The sequence below is a fragment of the Pecten maximus genome, chromosome 11, assembly GCF_902652985.1.
Source record: "Pecten maximus chromosome 11, xPecMax1.1, whole genome shotgun sequence".
Lineage (NCBI taxonomy): Eukaryota > Metazoa > Mollusca > Bivalvia > Pectinida > Pectinidae > Pecten > Pecten maximus.
This window is the reverse complement of record NC_047025.1, coordinates 11,539,289-11,554,198: the sequence shown is the minus strand read 5'-3', so window position 1 is coordinate 11,554,198 and position 14,910 is coordinate 11,539,289. Positions and strand designations below refer to the sequence as shown.

Here is a 14,910-nt window from a genome sequence, read left to right as displayed (position 1 = left end):
GTTGTGTGAGAATCTAAAATTTGCTGAGCTAAATCATAATACCAGATTATCTGCCCTAGTTTGAAATCTGGAATCAGACATACCTTGGAGACAACATTATAGAGCTCAGTTTTATTTATAATTCTAATATTCTAGAGACAGTGGGCCAGTCTATGATGGGAGTTTAGGGGTGAGAGGTGGAGGGAGGTGTCAGATGGAGGAATGACGCTCATTGTTACTTTGTATGGGGATTTGAAAGTCAAGAGGAAAGCAGAGGAAGAAAAAGAAAGGGGGAGAAAGAAAGGGTTAATATTGATGAAAATAATGTATTACATGTAACCTATCACATAGCATGCCGTCCATAACTTCACATAAACAGGAGTCTCTCAGCATTACTGATAATTAAAACACGTTGGAAATACAATTTTATCTTAAATTCGTGCCACCATTATGTTATCTGTGTAATTACAAGTCACCGATAAAACCTGTACATACCGAGATCCGTGGGTGTATGGCGACTAGATAACACTAAGATGATGAAGATACGTTCATGGCTATGTAAATGTTCAGTAGACGATTTCATTTTCAAATGAACAGCAATATTATTCTTACTTTGCTCACGTTAGGCACTTTGAACCGAAACAATGCACATAATTTTATTTGACAAAAGGTATATTTTTCTGTCAGATTGTTCCAAATAATTCTTTTATTTCAATATTACCCGAGAACTATCGAAAATTATTCATTCTTTAAAAGTGATTACTTTTTCTGATTCGACCAATCAGAACACTCGTTACAAACGACATTAGCGAAAATTGAGATTAGCATATAACTCTCCGTCATGTTATATGACGTCATAATGCATAATATAATACCTAACGTCACGATTTGGCGTAGATTCGTGAGCCGTTGACAGGGTACGGCAATGCATTCTGGGAGAGATTGAGCTGTCTCTGTATATTTTGCTATAAAATGTAATAAACAAAATTTATACACACTGGTGAAAAATATCAAAATATTAGCCACACGAGTGAAATATATCAAAATTGGTGTATATATATATATAACTGAAGACACTGTTAGATATCCTCTATGCATTTGAACTCCATTAGAGTGTAAACGTACCTATTTCGGCGCTCTCAATTCTTTTAAGAATTTAAATATTTCAATATAACAACAGAGTGATGAATTGGTGCACCCACATTTTTGCTGTAGAATGATATATGGAAAGATTGATTAGCGCAACCACATTTTAGCGTATTGCCTCCAGCGCGAAACTTGCTAAAATGAGATTTCCGCTAAGATGTATATCCTTACAGCACAAGGACTTTCTAGTCTTAAAAATTATATTATAATAAAAAAAAAATACATGTAAACAGTCTATTATTATGTCTCTGCCATGGTTCTTATTTTGAGAGCATGGTATCAACCAGATTTCAACTAGATTGAATTGGCGAATGCCGTCTATAGATAATAATCGCTTATGTCTTATTATCCTGGTACATGTACATGTACTTTCAAGGCTCTCTATATTTTCATGTAGAAAAATGTAAGTTATAGGACTCGCACAACTAAATCAGCCAATCAGTTGGTGTTTCACCTGAACCAAGTCCCCGAGGAAAATGTGTTTCTTAGGTTTGTAGCTGTTTTCCTGAGTAAATAACATATGAAATGGATACTTTCTATATACGAGAATAAAGTGTAGGGTCTTGAGGTTTGGAAAATCAAAAATATACACTCCTACTGCAAATAGAATGGCGTAGGATTCGAGGTGTAAAAGGGCGGGAATTCCCCAGGTGGGGGTTCCCCAGTGTACTGTTAATGTCAGGGTTACTGTCTTTTGAGTACCCGTGTGCTCTAATATGCCATTAAACCTATACAATAACAACATTTATCCGATAGAAAAAACTTTAATTTGATATAAGTTTCACATCATTTGAACTTCAAACGAGAGAATAAAGGGATGGGGTCATTAGTAATAACATATAGTAAATTATTTAGTTGTGTGAGTCCTTATTACTATTCCGGATATATTGAATCCGGATATTATTTTGCATGTTTTATTATTCAGTCTTTGAAACATTGGTTTCCTATTAAGTTGTTAGGTGTGATTTCTGGACGAGAAAATAAATGGAAACTGAAACTCGTTCTGGTGTTTTAGAAAGCGTTTACTAATTTCCATCTGCGAAGTCAACACGACATATCGGGATGCACGTGCACAGTTATCGCCGGAAGTCAAGCGTGTTTAGGACGCTGACAGTTACAAGGTTGGCGAGATTAAAAACGGCGTTCTATGATGGATATTCCATCTGCCATTAATGTTATTTTTCACGCAGTACCTGTAGATCGACGAGGTGATCAAGGGCCATGACCATAGCATCCGTCAAACTGACAATTAACAGATTGTTTATGTCAAACCTCCATCTCTGTCTGTACATGTGCGGACTGTTTGTTTTTACTAAAGTTCGGGTCATCGCAAGATCGGCATTTCTTAATCTCTCGTTCATTATTTACGGTCATGAATAATCACATGCTGCTGTTGGATGTCAACTGCCACCAACTCCAGCCGTCAAAGATTTCAAGAATAAACAGCGACTGCAAAACAGCTTCGATGTCAGATGTGTAGTTCGTCTAAGACGCTCCGAAAAACAGGCAAATGCTCCAAATCGCCAAGGTTTTTTTCTAAAAAAGAAAAAAAATACGTTCAGCGGACATGTCAAGTACAGTTAAACAGGGAATGCGCAATTAAAACCACACTTGGTGGGTTGAGTGTCAGAACCCCAAAAAATATCCGAAAGTATATCTAATGATCTTGTCATCAATCTCGCAAAGTATATTTCATTTCTTGTTCATCTTTTATTTTAAATCAATCCATTCTTAATTCACGCCAGCTGCACAGTGTACAATTGTCTTGTCGTATTTTCCCCTTTTGTTCAGAGACTTCAACTGCAGACTGATCATACAATCCCCATATGTCACCCATCTCTTAAAAGCTATCAAGAACTTTAATTACGCATAGGAAACATGTTGACCTCGATAAAATCACTTCTGCAACAGCTGCTGGACATTTCAATCCTCACAAATGACTATGGAAGACACGAAGACTATATTTGACCCTGACCAGGCCTTGAACTCTCTATCTACGACACCTGATAACCTAGCGAGAAGCATGCGCTGTCGGTGGCTGCCATCATTTTGTTATGAAATGATATACAACCCTTCGTTATATCGAAGTCAATGGAAGGGAGATGTCATTGAAAATCGAGATATCTCGAGTATTCGAGAAAACAGAATTTATTTTAAATAAAGTTTTTACTTTTCACTGTCGGAACTGAATTATAGTTTAGAGTTAAGCAGGATCGATCGAGTTATCAGAGTTCATGATAACGAAGTTTGTTTGTATGTATATAAGTATTATGATAAACGAATGTATATTGCTTCATAACAAAGGATATAAACAGACAGTTTGTGACCTTACATCATTACTGAATATGTTTATAACGGAGAAGGTAGCTATGATATAAACAGACAGTTTGTGACCTTACATCATTACTGAATATGTTTATAACGGAGAAGATAGCTATGACGAGCATTTACCGTTCCTAGATGTAAAAATCTTCTTCATGCAGGATGGAATTAAGAAAAACAACGAGACTCATTACACCAAGCGGCCAGATTCACACGCGGCGACTAGTGTGGGAAGATCTAATAGATAAGATTTTATTTAAAAAATAATGGCTTCCTTAGAGACGTATTGCGACAAAATGGAGGATTTTTTTTCTGTCTGTATCCATGCCGCTTTAAACTAAACTAAAATTCGTTTTGCCTTTGACAAAATAATTATTTTGATCAATATGTTAACAAGCAAGTTTCAACAATATCACGTGTAATATGACGTCACTGGCACCAACCAAAAAATCAGTATCGGCTAGCTTCTGTTAGTTTATTACGAGGTGTTTTGTGTTTATCGTCAGAGTCCCAGTTACAACCTCAGTTTTCTCATAGAAACCATCTTAGGTTAGCGATGGACTCTTACCCAAAAATACTACCAATCGGAAAACCACTCGGGCCTTTCCGTATGACGGATGACGGAAAGGCCCGAGTGGTTTTCAGATTGAAATATTACGAGGAGAGAGTGCCTTCAACGAATGATGATTGATCAGTAGGGATCTGCTATCAGATATCATCATCGACTAACTTCGGGGAGACAGTAATTCGGATACGTCCACGTTTGTGGAGTGATAATGCTGGTTGGGGGGATTTTCCCCAATTGACAGGTATACCATTTCAATCTTTTAGCAGCAATCTGTATGGGTTAACATCTGTGCTACTGTCATTACAGCGGAATCGTATATGGCATTTTAGGGTTGTGAGTATTCATGGTTTTTAAGAAACTTTCAAGGCTGAGAAAATATTTCATGAACCCAATAAACTTCCTCTCGGCCCAACCTTGTGATAGAGTTCAGTTCAGTAGTGGTTATGCTCAATAGGTATAAAATACATATGCATGTAGTAAAACCATGACTTGTTAAGAACGTGTGAATAGGTGAATAGTGACCAAGTGCAGCTGGTAACTATGGGAGAAATCCCCCCCCGCCCCCCCCCCCCCACCACCACCACCACCACCACCCCCTCCCCACCGTGGATAAGGAGTCCCTGTGTGATATACAATGTACTTTCGCGAACAACCGGAAGTACAATGCCTCGGCACCATGTCATGAACATAACATCGTAACATTTCAATCAAAGAATTAAGATCACTTGACTGGCCAACATCTTTGAATAACCTCAATCTCTATGCAGAGTCTAGCTCCTATACATGCGAATCCAGTTATAATGTTCCGTATAAAAAACACAAAGTTTTGCCAAAAGTTTATAATAACGAATAAAGAATGACAACTTAATCTCCCGATCAAAGCCGACAGGGTACTACCTAACAGCATACATGAAGATATAATTTTGATATCGCTGTTAATTTGCAAAATAACGATCTCGGGGATTTAGATTGTCTAAGATGTAGCAAGTGCATACGTCGCCAACAGTTACAAGGATAAAAACGTATGTGCATGGAACATAAGAAGATGTTGCATCCAAGATGTTGGTCTCAAAAAGCATTAATTGCCGATGGATGCAACATGCAGATAAGAAGGGTTTTCAAGTCTTTATCACATACTTTAATACCAAGGAGCCGCAACACTAGGGACTATCATCGCGCCGAGATGTTGATGGTACGAGAATACACATAACTTAACATGAAAAAGAGCTGAGTTATAAAGAATTGTTTTTATGAATGGGTGAGTTATAAAGGGTTGTTTTAAGAATGGGTGAGTTATAAAGGATCGTTTTTATTAATTGGTGAGTTTTAAAGGATTTTTTTTATGAATGGGTGAGTTATAAAGGATTGTTTGTATTAATTGGTGAGTTTTAAAGGATTGTTTTTATGAATGGGTGAGTTATAAAGGATTGTTTGTATTAACTGGTGAGTTTTAAAGGATTGTTTTCATCAATGGGTGAGTTATAATGGATTTTTTTTTGAATGGGTGAGTTGTAAAGTATTGTTTTTATCAATGGGTGAGTTATAAAGGATTGTTTTTATTAATGGGTGAGTTATAAAGGATTGTTTTTATGAACGGGTGAGTTATAAAGGATTGTTTTTATGAATTGGTGAGTTATAAAGGATTGTTTTTATTAATGGGGGAGTTATAAAGGATTGTTTTTATGAATGGGTGAGTAATAAAGGATTGTTTTTATGAATGGGTGAGTTATAAAGGATTGCTTTTATGAATGAGTGAGTTATAAAGGATTGTTTTTATGAATGGGTGAGTTATAAAGGATTGTTTTTATGAATGGGTGAGTTATAAAGGATTATTTTTATTAATTGGTGAGTTGTAAAGGATTGTTTTTATGAATGAGTGAGTTATAAAGGATTATTTTTATGAATGAGTGAGTTATAAAGGATTGTTTTTATGAATGGGTGAGTTATAAAGGATTGTTTTTATGAATGGGTGAGTTATAAAGGATTGTTTTTATGAATGGGTGAGTTATAAAGGATTATTTTTATTAATTGGTGAGTTGTAAAGGATTGTTTTTATTAATGGGTGAGTTATAAAGGATTGTTTTTATGAATGGTTGAGTTATAAAGGATTGTTTTTATTAATGGATGAGTTATAATGGAGTGTTTTTATTAATAGATGAGTTATAAAGGAGTTTTTTTTTATGAATGGTTGAGTTATAATCAATTGTTATAAAATAAGTAAAGTTTACATTTATTTTATTGTTTATCTAAATTATCTTAAAATTATAGTAATATGATTGTTTTAATCGCTAATGAAAATTAAAATATATTTTTTGAATCTGAAATAAAAATATTCATACTGTTAAGTAAAACACAATAGGCTTCTGGTGTTTATTTCACTGTATGCGGATGAGGGGCTAGCAAATGATGTGACAACCTCGCTAAGCCGGGTTTGTTTAACGAGTATAAAATATGGGATACGCATAATTACACCATCTGTGCTTTTATTGTGGAAGAGAAATCCATTTACCTACCAGGTTTTTGAGTTGAGTAGGTAACACGTGGTATTATGACGTCATTATTAGGCAAGTGTTGTTAGAGTTAGATTGGTAATGACCTTGAGAAAATACACATGGCTTTACCTGCACTATCATAAACTAGGACGCGATTTACATCCGGGCACCGAGACATGCAACTGCATTTCCGTAAAATCCAGGTATTCCGACCTACAGATATAAATGCATACACATTTTAATTCTATACGATTATCATTGAGTTCCCCCGAATCTCTTTGCACTAATTTCTCCCCAGTGTTTAGGATGTACCTCCCCTTTGATACGGCAATGAGCAAATCTATGGAATTCAATGCACGCTAAAAACCCGATTACGACACCGCCTCCTGCGCTATAAAATGCGTTGTAGACGCGCGGGGAGCGCCGGCCTAATGTCAAACCCTCATAAAATGTTAATTTAAGTCAATTAAACTAGTTTGATGTTATAAAAACACAGTTAACTAATTATATACACCAGATACTGTTTTGGGTTAAGGAAACTCGACTAAAATGCCTTGATCAACAATGGTCGATAAAGTGCCTCATGCGTAACCGAGGGTCGGTTTTTTAGTTTCGGCTATCATCGGAAATATTTTATGAATTTAGATAATCTACTCTCCATTTATATCGGGCACTTGACAAATGTGAAGCCAATTTTTACGTATTCACGTATTTTAATCGATTGTTACAGCGATTTGTGTTGTTAAGGTGTCCCGGGACACTACTAAAAGATCCATCAATGGACTAAATCTAAATATAATCCATGTATATTATCGTATTAACATGATTTATTTTACAATCGGAGTACTTTCGGAATATAAGGCGGTCACTCATATATGCTGAAAAAAATCTGACATCCCTGTCATGCTAGGGGTTTGTTTCATATACATTTAACACTCAATGCTCTGTTGTCTTTCGTCATATTTGTTTTCCTCAACATACATGTATGTCTCTTTAACACCCGTCCTCATATGACTCCAGCTGTTGCGAGAACGTTTAACACATAAAACCACACAATCCCGTAAAAACTAAATGCGACTGTGGTAACGTTTTTCCTTATATTTGTTTGTTTTATTTTTAAGTTTTGCTCTTTTTTATATATATATATATATATATATATATCAATTCATTTGTTTTTTCTATTTCAATTATCATAATGTTGTTGCTGTTTTTTGTTTTGTTTTGTTTTTTGTTTGTTTTTTCCCTGTGATTTTAATTAATATATTAAATGTTTAATTAACTAACATCTGTGTCTTTTTAAGCCATACTATTGTTTATACTATGATAACGGTCTGTTCCATAGCCAATCGTAAATATTAATTTACCCACAAAAAGTAATTTCCGGAAACGCACCCCAGATCCGGAACAGAGTTAAGTACAAATGTAAAATATATTTCCAGACCTAAAGATACAGTTCGTATTATTTTTTCAGATACATGTAAAATAATTACAGGAAACACCCCAGGAAACATTCTTCAATAGTTAATAACTTCATACTAAGCAACATACACACAAGTTGGTGAATTCAGTAATTAGACACAGGGATTTGGCATAAATCCTCAGCCCGCGGTCTGTACATGAATGCCAAGTCCCTGTTATTGTAACAGTTCAGCACCACGCGACATTTTAGTTTTCACCAAGATTTGTGTTATCCGGAAGAGAAATTTAGTACTAAGAATTGTCCGAAACGACTGTTAAAATAAACAATGTACAAAGTAGAGCCTTGAACGTGGCATATGGTCATCCCGCCCACTTGTGGGTGGTAATGTAATTAGGGCTAAAGGAAGGTAATCAAGCTGCATGGTTACGGACAAACCGAAGGTCAAATATAGCCGATACGACTGATAATCTACCAGATACAGTGTTACAGCTGACCCCGGGGACTGATAGTCTACCAGATATAGTGTTACAACTGACCCCCGGGGACCTATAGTCTACCAGATATAGTGTTACAGCTGACCCCGGGGACTGATAGTCTACCAGATATAGTGTTACAGCTGACCCCGGGGACCTATAGTCTACCAGATATAATGTTACAACTGACCCCGGGGACTGATAGTCTACCAGATATAGTGTTACAGCTGACCCCCGGGACCTATAGTCTACCAGATATAGTGTTATAGCTGACCCCGGGGACTGATAGTCTACCAGATATAGTGTTACAGCTGACCCCCGGGACCTATAGTCTACCAGATATAATGTTATAGCTGACCCCGGGGACTGATAGTCTACCAGATATAGTGTTACAGCTGACCCCGGGGACTGATAGTCTACCAGATATAGTATTACAACTGACCCCGGGGACTGATAGTCTACCAGATATAGTGTTATAACTGACCTCAGGGACTGATAGTCTACCAGATATAGTGTTACAACTGACCCCGGGGACTGATAGTCTACCAGATATAGTGTTACAGCTGACCCCGGGGACTGATAGTCTACCAGATATAGTGTTACAGCTGACCCCGGGGACTGATAGTCTACCAGATATAGTGTTACAGCTGACCCCGGGGACTGATAGTCTACCAGATATAGTGTTACAGCTGACCCCGGGGAGTGATAGTCTACCAGATATAGTGTTACAACTGACCCCGGGGACCGATAGTCTACCAGATATAGTGTTACAACTGACCCCGGGGACTGATAGTCTACCAGATATAGTGTTACAGCTGACCCCCGGGACCTATAGTCTACCAGATATAGTGTTACAGCTGACCCCGGGGACTGATAGTCTACCAGATATAGTGTTACAACTGACCCCAGGGACTGATAGTCTACCATATACAGTGTTACAGCTGACCCCGGGGACCTATAGTCTACCATATACAGTGTTACAGCTGACCCCGGGGACTGATAGTCTACCAGCCATATCTAGTGTTTCCCGCAAGTGCACCCCGGGGACCTATAGTCTACCAGATATAATGTTACAGCTGACCTAGGGGACCTAAAGTCTACCAGATACAGTGTTACAGCTGACCCCGGGGACGGATAGTCTGCCAGATACAATGTTAGAGCTGACCCCGGGGACGGATAGTCTGCCAGATACAATGTTAGAGCTGACCCCGGGGACCTATAGTCTACCAGATAGAATGTTACATCTGACCTAGGGGACCTATAGTCTACCAGATACAGTGTTACTGCTGACCCCGAGGACTGATATTCTTCCAGCTACAATATTATTTCTGACCCCGGGGACCCACAGGGGCTTGGCACGATTTTCCAAATGATAGTCTATATATATGTTATATTGATAGGACTATCTGTTGAATCGTCCAGCCTGTGACGGATATTCTACCAGCTACACGGTTACAACATTACGACTAACCTTGAGGACTGATGATATATCAGAAAAGGTTACAGCCATTCTCGGGAATTCAAACAGCATGCGAATATTTAGATTGATTCTTGTTCTGGTTATTGGACGCGTCGGCGATTCAAGTAAAACGAGAAAACTACCCTTGTAAATTAGCTACGGCGTTTTTCAGGAATTCTGGAAACCATTTCAGTGAGTGAATTAAAGCTAACATCTAGATATAATGTACATTAACCCATTACATTGTAAACTATTATAACTATTTAACTTTTATTAGCTTTATATGATACAGGGAGATTTTCATTCCGTCCGGGTTTGTTGTAACGAATTTTAAAAGTAAAGTGGATATACGCGAATACAAGGTTGTTGCTGCATGGTTCTCATTAAAAAGATGCATGTTAATATTTAAAATGAAAATTAAAAATGGGGGGAAAACAGATTATAGAATTTGTGGCGCCATTGTATGTTTGATAAGAAGTTAACGCCCTTGAACAGTCAGGGCCATATGAGGACGCCAACAAAGATGGTAGCAAATCAGTACAGGAAAGCGAGTAGACGGGAAATATAGGGAAGGAATACAGATTCCGAATGTTGGGATGGGGGCAGCAAATTCGCTTTGGTATCTGCAATGTCCCTTGCAATATACAGGACATAATGCTCCAAGATTCTGCAGCGGTCCGAACCTTGCCAACTGGAACCACAATTTTTCCTTACCCTGGTTCAAATAGATCGAAATAAAATTAGCTGCGGAACTCTGCCACCAAAGATGTATGTTGTAAATAAGCCATCAAGTGCGCATGCCCGGAGTCATATTTCTAAAGACACGGTGGCCTTCAAGAGCGTCTTCCGGGAAGACGAAATACTTGTGTGTTCTGACAGTGTGTGGCATTTTTAAAGGCCCAAAATTACTTAAATCTATTAGAAACACTAATTGCAACGTGTCTGTTTAAGATTGTAATTAACCATGATTTGGTAAATAATCTGTATTTGATTATCCGTGCACTTAACATTAATTAAACATTTCCTTCAATCATTTATATTGGTCCGCTATACATAAAAGTCAGTATCATGTTAGAGACTAAATGGTTTATTAAAGAAAGTTTGATTTTAACGGGAAACACTTCGCATGCTAATTTCCGTCTCTGTAACTATGTCTGCTGGGAAACATGCTTTCGTTAATATCAATAACGGGAGTGACGTCACTGTACTGAAGGGTCATGGTTATTTTGTGGAAGAGTTTCTCAAAGAATAGTTTTCGGTCGGCCTGACACAATGACATACTATCCAGAGGAAACATTTCTTGAACAAGAATATAGCAACTGCAACACACGACAATTCGTAATGTCAGCCTCTCAAAACACACACACACTCGCCACACTAAAAACAAAAGCAAAAAAGCTATATGACGCCCTCACATGCCTTTTGTATACCCGTTTCTCATAATTCCTTCCTAGGCAATCATAGGCCTTATTTTGCCCTAAGACGCCTTTCCACGCCCTCGTACGCCTAACCCCGACCAACACGCCTTGCCCCCAACTCTCACATGCCTTGCTTCAACCTAACATGTCTTACCAGACACTTACATGAGTTAACCCACTCTCAAACGTCTTACCCAAACCGAAATAGTCTTACCTCACCCTCAAACGTCTTACCCAAACCCAAATAGTCGTACCTCACCCTCACACACCTTACCTCACCCTTACAAGCCTTATACATCACCCTCACACGCCCTACCTTGGCATCACATGCCGTACACCTTACATCACCCTCACACGCCCTACCTCACCTTCACACGCCTTATCCCACCCTCACACGCCCTACCTTGGCATCACATGCCGTACACCTTACATCACCCTCACACGCCTTAACCTACCCTCACACGCCTTATCCCACCCTCACACGTCTTACCTTGGCATCACATGCCTTACACCTTACATCACCCTCACACGCCCTACCTCACCTTCACACGCCTTATCCCACCCTCACACGTCTTATCCCACCCTCACACGCCTTATCCCACCCTCACACGCCCTACCTTGGCATCACATGCCTTACACCTTACATCACCCTCACACGCCCTACCTCACCTTCACACGCCTTATCCCACCCTCACACGTCTTATACCACCCTCACACGTCTTATACCACCCTCACACGTCTTACCAACCCTCACACGTCTTACCGATCCCCACACACTTACCCCACTCCCACACGCCTTGCTTACCCTCACACGCCTTAACTTACCCTCACACGTCTTACCTCATCCTCACACGCCTTACCTCACGCTCACACGCCTTACCTCATCCTCACACGCCTTATCCCACTCTCACACGTCATATTTACATTTTGGTAGCAAAGCGACGATATAAACTAAGTAAAACGATTTGCAGTCTATGTGACCATAATTGACACCCAAAACGTGACATCAATCCATGCCGTGCATGAATATATTCACCCACCGGAACTACTTGTAACTAACGTAAACAATCGTGGCTCCATGAATAAAGCCTAGGACTACGTCGTTTTTGTGTTAATTAAAAAGTATCAAAAAGAAATTTTATACAATATTGATACACAAATAATAAAAAGAATTGAACAGGCTGTGTTTTTTTTTCGTATTATTTCAATGCACTTTTTTGTTTGCCAATCTGAACGTGGCAAATGAATTTTGAATAAATAGGCTGTTCTATTTATCGAACCCCATTGACGAAGACGCTGAATATTGGCATTTTTTATGCTAGCTCAATTTTAATTTTCAAAAATAACATAACGAATATGTCGAGAATGTAAATATAAGCATTAAACTGTCTTTTTTTGGTGACTATAGTCGATATAGATGCCAGAGCTTTGCAAACAAACATGTCATATTGTGCTAGCGCACAATATGACGTTTGTTTGCAAAGCTCTGGCATCTATATCGACCATAGACACCAAAAAAAGACAGTTTAATCCTTAATTATCCCACTCTCACACGCCTTACCTCACTCTCACACGCCTTACCAACCCTCACACACTTACCCCACTCTCACATACCTCATTCCATCCCATGCCTTACCCCACCCTCACTCCCGTTATCTAGCCATAGCACGCGTTACTCTATCGTTCCATGCTTATACACCACTGTGTCACGCCCTCACACCAGACTTCATCTTCTCGCTTTATCTCGTCTAGTTAAAAACATGCTGGGAGTAACATGTAATGTAATTAATATCTCGGATTGGTTATCTTCCACAACTCAAATGTAACATGCACAGTCGACCTTTGCACGTGGTTTGATTAATTAGACTTAAGTTATGGACACCTTATCTAAAGATTATTTTTTAAGCTAAAAAATGCATATCTGGTTGATAAACAATGCTGTTTTACGTGGTTAATGCATAGACAAGATATTTCACATTTTTATACAGAAGCCTGCCCTCTACTGGTAGTTAACAAACTAATCTAAATATACCATAATACACTTAATACGGCATTTACATTCTATACTCCTCTTAATATACTATAAAACTGAAACTTGGATATATAAGGATGTACAGTGTATGCTGCCTAACAATAATATAGAGACTCAAAGTTGCATGCTACCTTAGATTTAAGGTGTTATGCTACCTTACTGTAACATGGAGATTTAACGATTTATGTTTCCTTACTGTGACATAAACACTTAAGGTGTTATGCTACCTTACTGAAACATAGAGATTTTAGGTTTTATACTACCTTACTGTAACAAGGAGATTTTAGGATATCTGTATCATGAAGACTTAAGGATATATGCTACCTTACTGTAACAAGGGGGTTTTAGGTTTTATGCTACCTTACTGTATCATGAAGACTTAAGGATATATGCTACCTTACTGTAACAAGGGGGTTTTAGGTTTTATGCTACCTTACTGTATCATGAAGACTTAAGGATATATGCTACCTTACTGTAACAAGGGGGTTTTAGGTTATATGCTACCTTACTGTATCATGGAGACTTAAGGATTTATGCTACCTTACTGTAACATGGAAATTTTAGGATTTCTGTATCATGAAGACTTAAGGATATATGCTACCTTACTGTAACTTGGAAATTTAAGGATGTATGCTACCTTACTGTAACAAGGAGGTTTTAGGTTTTATGCTACCTAACTGTATCATGAAGACTTAAGGATATATTCTACCTTACTGTAACAAGGGGGTTTTAGGTTTTATGCTACCTTACTGTATCATGGAAATTTAAGGATGTATGCTACCTTACTGTAACATGGAAATTTAAAGATGTATGCTACCTTACTGTAACATGGAAATTTAAAGATGTATGCTACCTTTCTGTAACAAGGAGATTTTAGGATATCTGTATCATGAAGACTTAAGGATGTATGCTATCTTACTGTAACATGGAAATTTAAGGATGTATGCTACCTTACTGTAACATGGAAATTTAAGGATGTATGCTACCTTACTGTAACATGGAAATTTAAAGATGTATGCTACCTTACTGTAACATGGAAATTTAAAGATGTATGCTACCTTTCTGTAACAAGGAGATTTTAGGATATCTGTATCATGAAGACTTAAGGATATATGCTACCTTACTGTAACAAGGGGGTTTTAGGCTATATGCTACCTTACTGTATCATGAAGACTTAAGGATATATGCTACCTTACTGTAACAAGGGGGTTTTAGGTTTTATGCTACCTTACTGTATCATGGAAATTTAAGGATGTATGCTACCTTACTGTAACATGGAAATTTAAAGATGTATGCTACCTTACTGTAACATGGAAATTTAAAGATGTATGCTACCTTACTGTAACAAGGAGATTTTAGGATATCTGTATCATGAAGACTTAAGGATGTATGCTACCTTACTGTAACATGGAAATTTAAGGATGTATGCTACCTTACTGTAACATGGAAATTTAAAGATGTATGCTACCTTACTGTAACATGGAAATTTAAAGATGTACGCTACCTTTCTGTAACAAGGAGATTTTAGGATATCTGTATCATAAAGACTTAAGGATGTATGCTACCTTACTGTAACATGGAAATTTAAGGATGTATGCTAC

At 37.9% G+C, this 14,910-nt stretch overlaps 1 pseudogene; it reads left to right on the top strand.

The window, feature by feature from the left end:
- Window positions 1–5,198: 5,198 nt before the first annotated feature.
- LOC117338430 lies at window positions 5,199–9,022 on the top strand (annotated as a pseudogene).
- Window positions 9,023–14,910: the final 5,888 nt, after the last annotated feature.